Here is a 16,016-nt window from a genome sequence, read left to right as displayed (position 1 = left end):
GAGCTATTACACTCAATAAAATGCAAATGCAAACAAAACAAAAACATTTTAGGAAAAAGCATGAGAGACACTAAAGAAACTTCTAGGGAATTTACTTCTGGAAAATTCATGAAAAGGTGCTAAAAGGTACTAAGTTTTTTTTTTTTAAAGGTACTAAGTTTTCTGATGGGAATCACTGGGTGGTACAAATGGTTTAGAATGCAACTCCTAGCCAAAATGTTGGCAGTCTAAGCTTACACAGAGGCACCTCAGTAGACTGGCCTGAAAACCTAATTCTACAAGGTTACCGCTTTGAAAACTTCACAGAGCAGTTAGTTTTACAGTGCATCATGTGGGGTAGCTATGATTCCAGGTAGCCATGATTCAGAATTGACTTGATTACAGCTATCAACAACAGTAACACACTTTCTATGTTATTCTTTCTTTTCATTATTTATGTTTTTATTTTAAACAAAAATAAAGCTGGTCTAAATTACTTGAAATTTGAATGAATGGAACTGGAATTGATCAGAGTTTTCTCTTCTTGCAAATAATTCTGCATGTGACATAGTGCTTAATAGATAAAATTATCCTTTGTAACAGATGTGAACCAATCAGTTAGTATCCTTTAGTTAGTAATAATTTAATTATTGGTATGGTATTGCAGTCAAATCCTAGTGGCACAGTGGTTAATTATTTGGCTGCTATATAACAAGGTACATAGTTTGCTCTTTGGGAGAAAGATGTGGTAATCTACTTTCATATATATGGAAACTTTACTGGTGTTAAGTGCCACTGAGTGGCACTCATAGTAACCCTGTATAGAGTTTCTGAGGAGAAGCTGGCGAGATTTGAACTTCTAACCTTGCAGTTCACACAGATCTTGTCGTCTAGTGCTTATCCTATAGCACCACACCAGTACTACTGGAATCATTATAAAGCAGTTCTATTCTGGTCTACGTTGTTGTTGTGAAGTGCTGTCGTGTCAGTTCTGACCCATAGAGACTCTGGTGAGATTGAACCGCCGATCTTGCGGTTTAAACGGCTTTGTAGTCTGGCACATTAACCTACAGTGCTGCACCAGGATAGGCTCCCAGTAAGTCAGAATCTACTTGATGGCACATGACAACAGCAAACGGTGTTGTAGTGTGTCACTCCAAAGTGTAACATGGTCATAATATTGTAATCCAAGTAATCATACAATTCTATATCCCAAACTCCACAGTGCAAAGAAATTCAAATAAAGATATTTATATGTTTCATTTCAATTTGTGATGTATGATACTTTAGTAACATATGTACTAAAACAATAGAAAGTAATAATGCTTCAATCAATACTGTAACGATGTTTCCATTATATCATTTATGAAGGCACCCTAACAAGAGTACAAAAGTATATCACTGAAAGAACTTGTTTGCAGGCATCCATTGATTGCAGAAACAGACTTAAACTGTTTTTGTTTGGAATAAACCCATGTACGCATGAACTACACCCTAGTAGCAACACTTTTTTACTTTACCTCCTACATTGATTGGTTCACTCAGTTGTAGTGGCTATTATGGCACCGAGCAACACATGCTATGGAATCTAGATCAGTTTCTGTTCTAGCTTCTCGGCCTATGATCTTTGCTAAGAATGCACATTATAAAGCATGAGAGTTAATTAGTAGTAATTATGAGGGCAGTCCTGGTGTGGCGCTGTTGGCTAATGTATCAAACTGCAAAATCGTTTGAACTCCAAGGTTGGTGGTTCAAGTTCCCTGGAAACCCTATACAGGGTCGCTATGGGTCAGAATCAACTTGACGGAATTTAACAACAACAACAAGGGTAGGGAAGGACCTATGGGTCAGGGTGCTAGCCTCATGGTCAGTAGTCCAAAACTATCAGCAGTTCTGTAGGAGAAAATTGAGGCTTTCCACTCCCACAAAGATCTACAGTCTCAGAAACCCTCTCTGGGGTCACTATGAGCCCAACCGACTCTATGGCATATAACCACCACCACCATGAGGGTATGGAGCAGAACAGAGGTCCTTGAAAAATGTGACAGGGCCAAGAGTTGGAGAATTCAGCTGAGTGATCCATAAATAAAAATACCAGAAGCTGCCCTTTAGAAACAATATTAGAGGGATGACCAAGCTAGAAAATAACTGATAATTTTAAAATGAAAAGGAGATCTCCAGAGAAAGGTCATGATACATATTAAAATGTACCCCTCTACTCAGTGATAGAATTTTCTGCTTGTAGCTCTATTTGGGAAGATTGGTTTTAATTCTCTAAAACATGAGAGGAAATGGAACAAAAATAACATGACAATACATACATTTGTATATATAAATTTAATATTTTGTCAAAATAGAAACACTGATAAATAACAAGTACCAAATCTTGGAGCCTTCTACCACTACCATTGCAGATTGTAGACCCTTTCTCTCCTTCCCCAACAATTTTTACTTTTTGGTTAGTCTTTGGAGGTATCTTAGGAATAAATGCATAATTCACATATGTTTCAGTAGAGTAATATCTACATTTTCCTATGAATGTGCATGAGATCAAATTCACAGTGATTGCATTTTGGTCTGAGACTTTATAGCTTAGAGAAGATATCTCAGACTACAATTTGGGGGAGATAAAGCTCTGGTAGTGTAGTGGTTACAAGTCAGGCTGCCAACCTCAAGGTCAGCAGTTCGAAACTACCAGCTGTTCCAGAGGAGAAAGATGAGGCTTTCTGATCCTGTAAAGATTTACAGCCTTGGAAACCCTGTGCAGGGTCGCTATGAGTCAGAACCGACTCCACAGCACATAACAACAACAAAGCCATATTAGGGTATTTAGGTGATGCAAACTGTTAATTCACTCAGCTGTTAGCAGAAACACTGGAGGTTCCACACCACCCAGTCTGGATGATCCTACTGATATTTAAAACACCAATGGCATAGCTTCCAGCATCACAGCAACACAGAAGTCACCACAGTATGAAAACGGAGAAATGAGGGGAAGATAGGGTTTTCTGTTGGTACCACTAAATGAAGTAGAACATTTCCCAGGGTAGTGGCGGTAGCTTAGTGACCATTAATTCATTGCCCAGTCAGTAGGAGATGGAAGTTCTGTCTATAATTCCATCATCAGATACTAACCAAGTTTACCACCTTTGACCCTAATTCAGAACTGCTGGCCTTATTCATAGTTCTAAGTGAGGTTACTGCTAAATGATACTGGACTTTCAACCAAATTCCAAGGAATTAGGACAATGTATATGCTCTCAGGATTTCCTAGGTGGTGTAAATGGTTAGGTTTTGCAAACGTCACTACTAGAAGAAAGTTTGGCAGTTCAAACTCACCCAGTGGTACCTTAGTTGACCGTCCTGATGATCTGCCTCTGAAAGGTCATAGCCTTGAAAACCTTATTGAGCAGTTCTATTCTGTAACACCTGGGGTATCCATTAGTTGGAGGTGACTTGGCATCAGCTAATAACAACAACAACACATACTCTTATCATGGTCCTAATTATGTTAGTCCTAATCAGAAAAGCTAATTGCTAGAAAAGAGCATCATGTTCAGTAAACAAATAAAACTCTCAAGATTACTGACACATAGTACCGTCAATGGACTCAAACATACAATGGTCATGCAGATGGTGTCGAAATTAACAGCATTTTGTTCTGTTAGACATAAGGGTACCATGGGTAAGAGCTGACTTGATGAAAACTAACGATAGTCATTCCTAATGAAATGTCAGAGAAGTGGTAGGCACTTTATGTATACTGCTTCTATTCTTTCCTGTTCATAGAAAATGTTTATTTCTCACTCCTTCCCAAGAGAATTGAGGCAAATCTACTGTGTCCTTTTCCTGAGTTCAGCTCAAGTCTCTCTCAGGTTTACCTGCCAAAGAGAGAGTGTGTCTGGTCTGCCTTTCTCTATCTAAGTATGAAAGCAGACTCTGTCGGACAAGAGTTAAAATCCTTTACATACAATAGTGAAGCCCTGCATTAGGAAGTCCATTGTGGGGAAGGTAACTAGCTGCCCTGTTCTAACATTCTTGATAGTAAAGCTAATGTTTCCATTTCAATCTTCCACATAGCTTTGCCTTCTTACTTTATTCTGAACCAGGAGGAAGGTGAGGGTAGTGTCATTACTCATTACTCAGAAGTCTGATGTTCTCAAGGTGAAGAAGGATTGTTGTTCATGATATCCCCTTAAAAGAGAACCTGCTGTAGAAGTGTGATTAGCAGATATCATCCCCAAACTACACTTTGGGGATCCATAGCAGCATCATATTCATGCTAAGGCCACATTCTCCCCCAGTTATTGAGAGCCAGTGACTAAGCATAGGACAGGAATACGAGTCCACCAATTTCTGCCCAATCAGGAGGAGTCTAATGGTCAATCCTTGCTCTGGGCCTTCCCAGTCTTCCAACTTTCCCTTCCTTCCTTCTCTTCTTTCACCTACACTTGCTGCAGATTCCTTTGGTTCCACACAAATCTTTTGTATTTCTACTTCTATCTTTATGTTCTTCATATAATCCAGTTTCTCATATTACTTGCTCATCATACAGCCTGAAAACATATGGTGAGAGGATCCAACACGGGTGCACACCTTTCCTGATTTAAAGCTATTTAGTATCTCCTTTTTCTATTCTAAAGACTGCGTCTTGTGCAGTTTCCTCATGAACACAGTGATGTATTCTGGAATATCCATTCTTATGTTATCCACAGTTTATCATGATCCACATAGTTGAAAGCCTTTACATAGTCATTAAAACAGAAGTAAACATCTTTTTGCTAGTCTCTGCTTTCAGCCAAGATCCATCCAATGTCAGTAATAATATCTATAGTTAGTTCTATTTCCTCTTCTGAATCCAGCTTGGATTTCTAGAAGTTCCTTGTAGATGTAATGTTGCAACCATTTTTAATTATCTTAATCAAAATTTTACTTATATGTGATGATAATGATATTTTACTTGCATGTGATGTTAATGATATTGGTCAATGTTTTCTATATTCTGTTGGATCACCTCACTTTGGAATGGGCACAAATATGCACTATTCTAGTCACTTGGCTTCCGAATTTCTTGGCATAGATGAATGAGCTCTTCCAGTGCTGCATCAATTTGTTGAAAGATTTCAATTTGTATTCCACCAGTTCCTGGGGCCTTTATTGTCACCAATGCCACCAGTGCAGCTTGAGCTTCTTCTTTCAGTATAATTGGTTCTTGATCATCTTCTCCCTCTTGAAATGGTTGAACATTGAGTGTTTATTTTCAGTACAGTGACTGTATATTTCTTCCATATTCTTTTTTTTTAATGTAAAAAAAATCAGTAGTGATTTTTTTATCATAATAAAGAAAATTCCAGTTCTCAGTGAAAATAAGATCGATCCATTAATTTATAAGTCCTAAAAAATAAGTCTTCAAAAAGATGTATTTAAAGAAACTCTACTTTAAATAGTTACAATTGTTACAAAGCATCATGGGGTCATTTAAAGACGCACACATTTTACCACACAGCAGTAGTGTCTCATTGCTGGGAAAAGCAACAGAAACAATGCTACAACCCCAAACTGCCCATCGGAGTTCCCATCAGCCAATTGGTCACCTCCATTCTTAGGGCTTTCCACACGTCCTTTCTTTTTCTTTTTCTTTTCAAGAAAAAGGTGTTGCATCTTTATTATACAGGTGCAGTATGATTTTAAAGGGACAAAATTCAAGTTGAGACAGTTATCAACTCTATAATCAGTACATTATTAAGGCAGAACAGAAAATGAACAAGAAGCACTGTCCCAGAGAACCACACGCAGCATCTGCCATTGCTATACTATTGTTGGCATACCACCGGTCTAGAGCCAACTTTCAGTGGAAAGCCTGCATTGGGATTGGCTGAAGACGGCTGCTGTCCTGCACCAAAGCGCTTGGACAGCAGAGGAGACATCTTAGTCACTTACCCTCAGAGGCTACCCATGACGTATGGACCAGGTATTGGTTATGCTCACACTCTAACACCTGAAGGTACACACGATTATCTTATGAGGGTGCTTCACGTGCACACAGAAGCCTAGCTTTTTGAGAACTCGCCTTTCCGCCCTTATAATTTGGCTTTTTTAGTTAACATAATCTTGATCTAACAGTAGATGAACAAGTTTCTTTTTCTCTCGCAGGTATCAGAGGCAATGAAACACATTGATGACGTCCTGGATCCGCCGTGGAGCCTCTTCAATTTCGGAGGTCAGGTCTACGCAGGCCATCGACACGTGCTCCATGTAATACTTCACAAACGACTTGGTATAAAAGAACCACTGGAACAACACCTTCCCAGTAGTCATGGTCACCTGCGGCAGGTGGAGCAGGATGCCGGCCGCCTAGATGAGCTCTCAGCCCACCACTCCAAGGTCGGTTTCCGTGTCGGTTTTAAGACCGTTTGACATGCACAGCATGAAGCGAAGCTTGTCTTTAGGCAGCAGGCAGTTTTCCAAGATGATAAGCAACTCAGAATACAACCTATCCCTGATCAACAGGCCGTGAGACCCGGGGCCTACGCTCCTGGCGCCCAGAGCCCAGGATGCTGCAGCAGGGACCTCAGGCCCCAGGTCTCCAACTTCCCTTCCATATTCTTATATTCTTTATATTATTATTATTATTATTAAGTTTTATTGTTAATTATGTGATTGTTTACATGGGAGAACAAAAGTTTTACATCCTTCCATATTCTTTTGATGTTCTCTGCAGCACTGAATAGCTTACCCAAAGAATCCTTCAATATTGCAAATGGAGACTTGCATTTTTCCTTTGGTTCTTTTACCTTGAGAAATATCGAGCATATTATCGCCTTTTGGTTTTCTAATTGCAGGTCGTTGCATTTTCATTACCATATATAGGGTTTCAGGAGCAGCTGGTGGATTTGAACTGCCAACCTTGTGGTTAGCAGTTCAGTGTTTATCCTACAGTGCAAAATCAGGGCTCCTAACTATTGTTATTGTTGTTGTTAAGTGTCATCTAGCTGTTTCTGACTCATAGTGACCCTGTACACTGCATAGGATGTTTGAGGAGCAACTGATAGGTTTGAACCACCAATTTTAGGATTAGAAGTCAAGTGCTTATTCAACAGCGCCATACCAGGACTCCTATATTTTACAGTGGAGAAAAGTGGGGCTTTGTGTATGAAAGTAGACAGAATATAAAGCCATTTTCCTTTTAGTAGGCAAAAGATGCTTAGCTTAGAAGTTGACTTGAAGAAACAAAACCATCTCATTTACATTTTAAAATAAAATTTGAATGGCCCTTAAGTCATACTAATTTTGCAAAAGAGAGACACCACTATTTTTTTCATAAAACTGAGCCAAATCGGACCTGTTCATTTAATAAACAAATGCAAAGGTATATTGGTTTCTAGAAAAGTGGAAGAGAAAATTAAAGGTATGAAGCATTTTTAACATTCATTTCTGAAGTTTGATTCTGGGAAGACTTGAAATAAGTTCACGAGTAAAACAAATTATTTCAGTAAGCCAATAGCTCAGTGGCTGTTTATCATGTATTGACCTTGATCTTCACCGTTACATGGTTCCAGAATACTTTACTTATAAGCACTACCTACAGTTTTTTACTTCGAAAGTAAATCATATGGAGAAATGGTTTGAAGTTTTATTTATTTTTTTACCTCAACAAAAACTAAACCTGAATCTGACCTTTCTCACATTTTACAGGATAATAAACAAAATAGGAAAAGATAAAACAATTGCTCTATGATTTTTGGACCCTTAGGAATATCTCAACATGACATTACATAATTCAAAAATTAAACGCAGGCATCTTCATGGAATTTTTTTTTAAAGAAAGAAGGATGAGACTTACCCTCACTAGAGTCCTTGGAACATTCTGGTTTCTTTGCTTTGCTCTTCTTGTGGGGTGGAGAAAGGCCTTTTGGTTCCAATCCTTCTGAAAGTACAAAGGTTCAATATATTCTTATTTAAATAGAGTCTAAAATAATTTTTAAATTTAAAGATGTCTTCTCCTTAGTAAACCCCATACAGAGTGCTGCGTAATTACAGATCATCTGTCATCAAAGCTGAGCTAAATCTTGGCAGAAACCTGTGAGTGATTATCTGATGAACTCAGAGCTTAAGACTTGTCTCTTTTTTAAGCTATCATTAATTATACACACAAATGTGAAAAATTAAACGAGTAGTTTATTTATTTTTTTTAATGAAAAATTTCCCAATAAGACAGGCCACTTTCTTTTCTTCCTTCTAGAAGAGTTTGATTTAAAATTTCATGAATTAATTGGCAGTTGTCATTGCACTATTTCATCTTACTCAGTCCTCAAAGTAGGGCCAGGTGAGCTGGAATGTTATTTCATTGGGGGGTGGGGGGAATGGGCTGAAAGTGGTTTGAAATCCTGATTCTATTTAATAGGCTTCTTTAGTAATCTAGATTCTAAATAACTTCCTTGTGGCTTCAATTAAACCATGTGCTTCCTATTTTTCCCAATGCCTCCAATCAATTCTCTATTGTTGTTGTTAGGTGCCATCAAGTCGGTATCAACTCATAGCGACCTTATGCACAGCATAACCAAACTGCCAAATCCTGAGCCAACCTTACTATTGTTGCCACACTTGAGCCCATCAATGCTGCTACTTGGCCAATCCATTTTGTTGGGGGTCTTCCTCTTTTTTTCTGACCTTCCACCTTACCAAACATGATCTCTTTCTCCAGCAACTGATCTCTCCTGACAATATGTCCAAAGTATGAGAGATAAAGTTTGGCTATCCTGGCCTCCAAGTAGCACTATGCCTGCACTTCTTCCAACACAGATCTGTTGGTTCTTTTGGAAGCCCATGGCACTTTCAATATTCTCCTCTAACACCATAACACAAATGCATCAATTCTTCTACAGTCTTCCTTATTCACTATCTAGCTTTCACATGCCATATGAGGTTATTGAAAGTACCATGGCTTGGGTCAGGCACACCTTAGTCCTCAAGCTGACATCTTTGTTCTTCAACACTTTAAAAAGGTCTTGTGCAGCAGATTTGCCTAATGCAATACGTCATTTGATTTCTTGACTGCTGCTTCCATGAGTGTTGACAGTTGATCCAAGAAGAATGAAGTCCTTGACAACTTCAATCTTTTCTCTGTTGATAAGCATGCTGTTTATTGGTCCAGTGGTGAGGATTCTTGTTTTCTTTACATTGAAATGTAATTCATACTGAAGGCTGTGCTCTTTGATCTTCATCTGTAAATGTTTTAAGTCCTCTTCACTTTCAGCAAGCAAGGTTGTGTCATCTGCATATCTCAGGTTATTAATGAGTATTCCTCCAATCCTGATGCCATGTTTTTCTTCATAGAACCCAGCTTCTCGGATTATTTGCTCAGCATACATGGTGAATGAGTATGGTGAAAGAATACAATCCTGTCACATACCTTTCTTAATTTGAAACCATTCAGTGTTCCCATGTTCTGTTTGAACAACTGCCTTTTGGTCCAGGTACAGATTCCTTATGATCACAATTAAGCGTTCAGGAATACTCATATTTTGCAATGTTGTCCATAGTTTGCCATGATCCACACAATTGAAAGCCTTTGTGTAATCAATAAAGCACAGGTAAACATCTTTCTGATATTCTCTGCTTTCAGCCAAGATTGATCAGACATCAGCAATGATATCCCTCAGAAAACAAAAATGGCCTCTTCTGATTCCGGCTTGAACCTCTGGAAGTTCTCTGTCAATCTATGCTTGCAGCCGTTTCTGTATTACCTTTAGTAAAACTTTACTCGCATGGGATATCAAAGAAATCATCTGATGATTTCTGCATTCCTTTGGGTCACTTCTCTTTGGAATGATCACAAAAAATACAGATGTCTTCCCATTAGTCAGCCAGATAGTCGTCTTCCAAATTTCTTGGCAGAGATGAGTGAGTGTCTCCTGTGTTACCTCACTTTCTTGAAAGATTTCAATTTTTATTCCATCATTTCCTGGTGCCTTGTTCTTTGCCAATTCCTTCAATGCACCTCGGACTTCCTCCTTCAGTATCATTGGCTCTTCATCGTATGCTACCTCTGGAAATCTTTGAACATTAACCATTTCCTTTTGGTACAGTGGCTCTGTGTATTCCTTCCATCTTCTCTTGATGCTTTCTGCATCATTCAATAATTTGCCCAGAGAATCCTTCAATGAAAGTCGAGGCTTGAATTTTTTTCTTCAGCTTGAGAAATGCCGAGCATGGTCTTCCTTTTTGGTTTTCTGACTCCAGATCTTTGCACGTTTTGTTGTAATATTTGGCTTTACCTTCTTGAGCTGATCTTTGAAATTTTCTCTTCAGCTCTTGTACCTCATTTCTTCCATTTGCTTTAGCATCTCTGTGCTGGAGAGCAAGTTTCAATGTCTCTTCTGACATCCATTTTGACCTTTTCCTTCTTTCTTGTCTTCTTAATGACTTTGCTTTCTTCATGTATGATGTTCTTCATGTCATCCCACAACTCTTCAGGTCTTCAATCTTTAGTGCTTAATGTATCAAATCTGTTCTTCAGATGATCTCTAAATTCAGGTGGGGTATATTCAAGGTCGTATTTTGGCTCTCGTGGACTTGTTTTCATTTTCTTCAGCTTCAGTTTGAATTTGCTTAAGAGTAATTGATGGTCTGTTTCACAGTCTGCCCCTGGCCTTGTTTTCACTGATAATATGGAGCTTTTCCACCGTCTCTTTCTGCAGATGTAGTCAATTTGATTTCTATGTATTCCATCTGGTGAGGTCCATGTGTATATTCGTTTCTTATGCTGTCTAAAGAAGGTATTTGAAATGAACAAATCACTGATTTTGCAAAATTTTATCATGCATCTTCCAGTATCATTTCGATCACCAAGGCCATATTTTCCAACTACTGATCCTTCCTCTTTGTTCCCAACCTTTGCATTCCAATCACTAGTAGTGATCAATATATCTTGATTGCATGTTTGATCAATTTCAGATTGAAGAAGTTGGTAGAATTCTTCTATGTCAATCTCACTGGCTTTAGTGGTTGGTGGGTAAATTTGAACAATAGTGGCATTTACTGGTCTTCCCTGTAAGTGCATGGAAATTATCCTATCACAGACAGTGTTGTACCTCATGACTGATCTGGATATGTGCTTTTTGACAATGAATGCAACACCATTCCTCTTCAATTTGTTATTCCCGGCATAGTATGCGGGTTAATAAATAAAATTCTGCAGACAGTTTTATATCCATTTTGATATAAGACACTTTGTTAGGCATTAATTTATATTTCAAATCCTGGTCTCACTACAGAGTTCAACATTTGCATTTTAAACTGCTTATCGGACACCTTATTTTGTATTTGGGACTAGATGTTTTCTGTTTGCCCTTTAGACACAGTCCCTACCTTTCACAACCCTCTGTGTACTCTGGGGCACTGACTTCCATGGACTACACCAATGGGCTCTCTTGCTTGTTGGCAAGAATGTTGGATTTAGTGACTCCTCTCAGCCTTTTTCATGAGTGGGTTGTGTCCCTCAATCTAAGGTCACAGAACTTATCAGATGACCTTCTTTGTGTCCTGGGTCATGTAGCTACTCCTCCATGTTGCTACTCCTAATAAATGTTTCCCCAACCACCTAATCTAGATTCTTGTTCTTCTTGTTGTTCAGTGCCATTGAGCATGTTCTGGCTCATAGAGATGCTTTCTATGGTTCCCAAGGCGCAGCTGGTGGGTTTGAACCACCAACCTTGTGGTTTTCAGTCCAGTGGTGATCCTTCAGTGGCACACATAGATAGACCTCAGCAAAGGAAATATCAAAACTGCCCACCTATTGTATTAGAAATTATCTTCTTCCCTTTTTAGTTTTCTATAGTGTGTTTCTCCTTTCTACACTATAAATCCATGAGAAAAGACATCTGTACTTCCTAATCCTTCGTTTTTCATACTTTGGACATATTGTCAGGAGGCACCAGTTGCTGGAGAAGGATATCATGTTTGGTAGGGTGGAGGGTCAGAGAAAAAGAGGAAGACCCCCAATGAGATGGACTGGCCAGGTGGCATCGATGGACTCAAGCATGGCATCAATAGTGAGGTTGGCCCACGACCGGGCAGTGCTTCATTCTGCTGTGTATAAGGTTGCTATGAGTTGGTACCGACTTGATGACACATAACAACAACAACAATCCGTCTTTGTCTCAGGTGTCTTGAGAATTTCATTCCAGAATTATACTTTATTATTCCTTCACCAAGAACTGATTCGATGGCACTTAACAACAACAACAACAACTTCTTCACCAAGGCCTTTCTTTAAGACCAAGGCTTAATGAGGCTCATACCCAATTCTCACTGTTTTAGCAACTATTGCCCTATGCCAAAGATTCTAAAATTATATTGAAGAACTATGGCGACTCATTTTTCCTTTCCTACTTATTAAAAAAGGAACAGAACAACAACAAAAAACATTTGATAGAGTGTTATAAAAAACAAACAAACAAAAAAAAAAACCCCAAGCATTATGAACTACAAAGTTTTGGGGGCATGACACTAGGTTTTCTGTGGTAGTAAGTCAGTCATATCTAAGGTCATTACCCACAGTCAGGTTAAAGACATTTTCCATTTACTACATTAGCAACTCCCCAAAACTTCTGTCACCCGGGGAGAGATGGATGTTGACCCTTTGGAATGAGTTAAGAAAAACCAGAAATAAAATGCCTGGAATAACTCAATGAACACATATGCCAGATGCTAAGAGTTTTTGTAAAATAGGTAAAGTTTCATTTGTAATTTAACTGAGAGAAGATTCTAATCCTTCCATACCATTGAAAAGCCTTATCTGTACCTGAGACAAGAGGAGAGTTGCCAATTACTGGAAATTCAACACCAGCCAGCACATTTTGAAAGTGAATATTTGAAGATAAAATTCCTAATTCTTCATATTATACCTACATAAAACTTCTTGTGCTATTAAAAAAGAAATGACTTTTTTTTTTTTTTAGAGATAGTTTGTTATTATTGTTGTTTCATGAGGTTGAGTCAGTTCCAACTCATAGCAACCCTGTATAGGGTTTTCAAGGAGCAACTGGTGAGTTTGAACCACTGAACTTGTAGTTCAAACCCACCTTGCTGTCCAGTGCTTTATCCCACCGCACAGAACACCTAAGATAGTTTAGTAGCCAAAAGATACTAGCAATTCATTTTTTAAAAAGTTGTAAGGAACTCTTTGGGTAGCCAATAAGACACTGATGCATTTTAATCATGAAGAGTCTTCTAAGATATAAGTAATAACAATGGGAAGGTGTTTTAAATGGTAGTCTATGATACATATAGCTTTGTGTACAGTTCCTTACACTTCTCAGTCAGCAGGAGCAACTGTCCCTGTTGGCCTGGAGGAGCTAAAGACTATTTTTAAAAGGCACCTTCTACTTCTCATTGACAGGGTCTCATGGCCTATAGGCAATTATTGTTTCTGGTAGAGGGTTGAAACCTGAAGCTTTTGCCATAAGTGTGACTTCATTCTGAGGAAGTAAACTATGCTCCAGGCTTTGATAGGACTAAATTACCAGAGGTGGTAGCTGATGATCTGTCCTTGCCACCAAAGGTTGGGATCCACTTCAATTGTGAATGGTCTTAGAAATAAAAGTATAAGTACTGGAATGCAAGGTCAGTTTGAACCAAAGATCAGTGGTTCAAACCCACCAGCTGTGCCTCTGAAACCCTACACAGGGTTGCTATGAGCCAGAACTGACTCAAAGGCACTTAATAACAACAGCAACATTTAGAGCTCCAGGACTGAAGATTAAAGAATTGAAAATTCTATACATGTAAGTAGGATGACCTTGTCTGACACTGACTGAAACACTCCTACGTTTCACTTTCTATACAATTCTGTAGACAGGAACAGAAGAGTTAATATGAATTTTGGAGTTAGACAGATCTAGATTGAAATTCTAAATCTGCCATTGCTGTTGTTAAGTGCTGTTGAGTCACACGAGGGTTCCAAATCTACCATATAAACAAGTAACTCAGTATGGTGCTGTGGATTAATGTGTTAGACTGCAAAGTAGGTTTGAATTCCAAGGTTGGTGGTTCAAAGCTCACCAGCTGCTCCTCGGAAACCCTATACAAGGTTGCTAAGGGTTGGAACTGACTCAATGGCACTTAACAACAACAACAACAACAAGCTCTCTCAGATAAGCTGCAGATAATAATAGTCTGTGTCTCCTAGAGTTGTTGTATATCTTAAATGAGTCCATGTATGTCAGTGCCTGGTGCATAGTAGTGGTGATATCAGTGCCACCGAGTGGTTCCAACTCATAGTGACCCTGCATAGGGTTTTCGAAACTATAAATCTTCATGGGAGCAGAAAGTCTCATCTTTCTCATGTGAAACCGCTGGTATGTTCAAAATGCTGGCCATGAGGTTAGCAGCCCGACAGGTAACCACGAAGCTACCAGAACTCCTTAAGAGTGAAGCTAGAAATGGTGGTGATGGTTATGTGACATGGAGTCAGTTCTGACTCATAGTGACCCTGTGTAGGGTTTCTGAGAGTGTAAATCTTTACAGGAGCAGAAACTCTCATCTTTCTCCCACAGAACAGCTGGTAGTTTTGAACCGCTGACTTTGAGGTTAGCAGCGTGACTTGTAACCACTATGCTAGCAGAGTTCCTTGGTGCATGGTTGTTGTTGTTAAGTGCCATCGAGTCGATTCTGACTCATAACGACCCTGTATAGGGTTTCTGAGGAGGAGCTGGTGAGCGTGAACTGACAACCTTGCAGTTCAAATGGCTTTGCAGTCTGGCGCATTAGCCCACAGCACCATACTAGGACTGTTGGTGCATGGTGCATGGTACATGGTACATACTCGACTAAAGGCTGGTTCAGCAGAGGTGTGCTGAGGCTGGCTTGAACCAGTTTGCAGCAGCCAACTCTGCCACTTCTTTTCAACTCCTGTGGTCCGTTCTACAACAGGTATATTTACATTGCAAAAATATGTAGGATCCTCAGATGGGGCTTTATCACCCCAATTTACCAACACTCCAATATTTTTAGGTATTCATTTACTACTCATGATCATTTGCTGTCATTATTGGCAGGAGATTCACCCAAGTAGCCTTTCACCAGTAAGTGCTAGATTCTTAAAAATGCCTCCAGCTTTTCTACTTGTATGAAAAGATGATACAAGGCAGAGGGAAGGGGTGATTAATGGCCTTGGGAGGCTAGTACAGACTCTTCTTGAAGACCAATATGACTGAGTATGGGAACTGACCTGAGGCGAGCCTCTTCACCAACATCTGGAAGGCCAGCTGAGATGTGATATATCCAGCATTCACATCCCCCCAAATGTCTGCGCTGAGATATTAGGAAAGTGAGAACAGATTCTCAAGTTCATTCTGCCCATGGGGCTTAGCATCTTTGAACTAGTGAATATAGCTTGAGCTACTGCATCCAGCTGCTGAAGACAACACCCCAGGAAACCTGCTGGGACTGAAATTGGAAATGGTGATCCAATTAATGTCCCCGATCCTATATGCTATCTTCAATTTTATGGACCCTGCATTAACATTAATAACGATTTTCTTAAAGGCATTCAACAACTTGGACAGCTAGCTGCAGCTCATTAAGAAGCCAACTCCCTTTGCCCCCCAAATGCTTGCTTATGGCACTTAGGCAAATGATCCTTAGCAAGATAAGGTCCTTATTATACCGGCTGGCTGAAAGGGCAGTACTCCCCACTGCTGAAGGATATTCCAAAAATACTTCAAGTAAACAGGATAAGTAAGAATTACAAACATCAACAATGAACTCATGGAATTTAATACAAGATAAGATGACCATTCTCTTATTATTTTTTTTTTCAACTTCTTATTGTGAATCGAGTGAAAGTTTAGAGCAGACCATCAGTTTTACATTCAACAAATCATGTGCTTTGCTTCATTGTTGTTGCTGTTGTTGTTAAGTGCCATTGAGTCGTGTTCTGACCCATAGTGACCCTGTACAGGGTTTCTGAGGAGCAGCTGGTGAGCTTGAACTGCCAACCTTGTGGTCCAAATGGACTTTGCAGTCTAGCACAC

The 16,016-nt window shown here is 39.3% G+C and overlaps 1 protein-coding gene and 1 pseudogene across 1 annotated transcript in view; both read right to left on the bottom strand.

Moving 5' to 3' along the window:
- Positions 1–16,016, bottom strand: part of LOC102828254 (O-acetyl-ADP-ribose deacetylase MACROD2-like) — a 328,020-nt gene that overhangs the window by 244,772 nt on the left and 67,232 nt on the right. The gene's annotated exons all lie outside the window — the stretch shown is intronic.
- Positions 5,912–6,831, bottom strand: LOC102821387 (annotated as a pseudogene).

Source organism: Chrysochloris asiatica, unplaced genomic scaffold (assembly GCF_000296735.1).
Source record: "Chrysochloris asiatica unplaced genomic scaffold, ChrAsi1.0 scaffold00039, whole genome shotgun sequence".
In the NCBI taxonomy this organism is placed as follows: Eukaryota; Metazoa; Chordata; class Mammalia; order Afrosoricida; family Chrysochloridae; genus Chrysochloris; species Chrysochloris asiatica.
The sequence above is the reverse complement of the archived record's forward strand: the minus strand, read 5'-3'. Positions and strand labels throughout refer to the sequence as shown.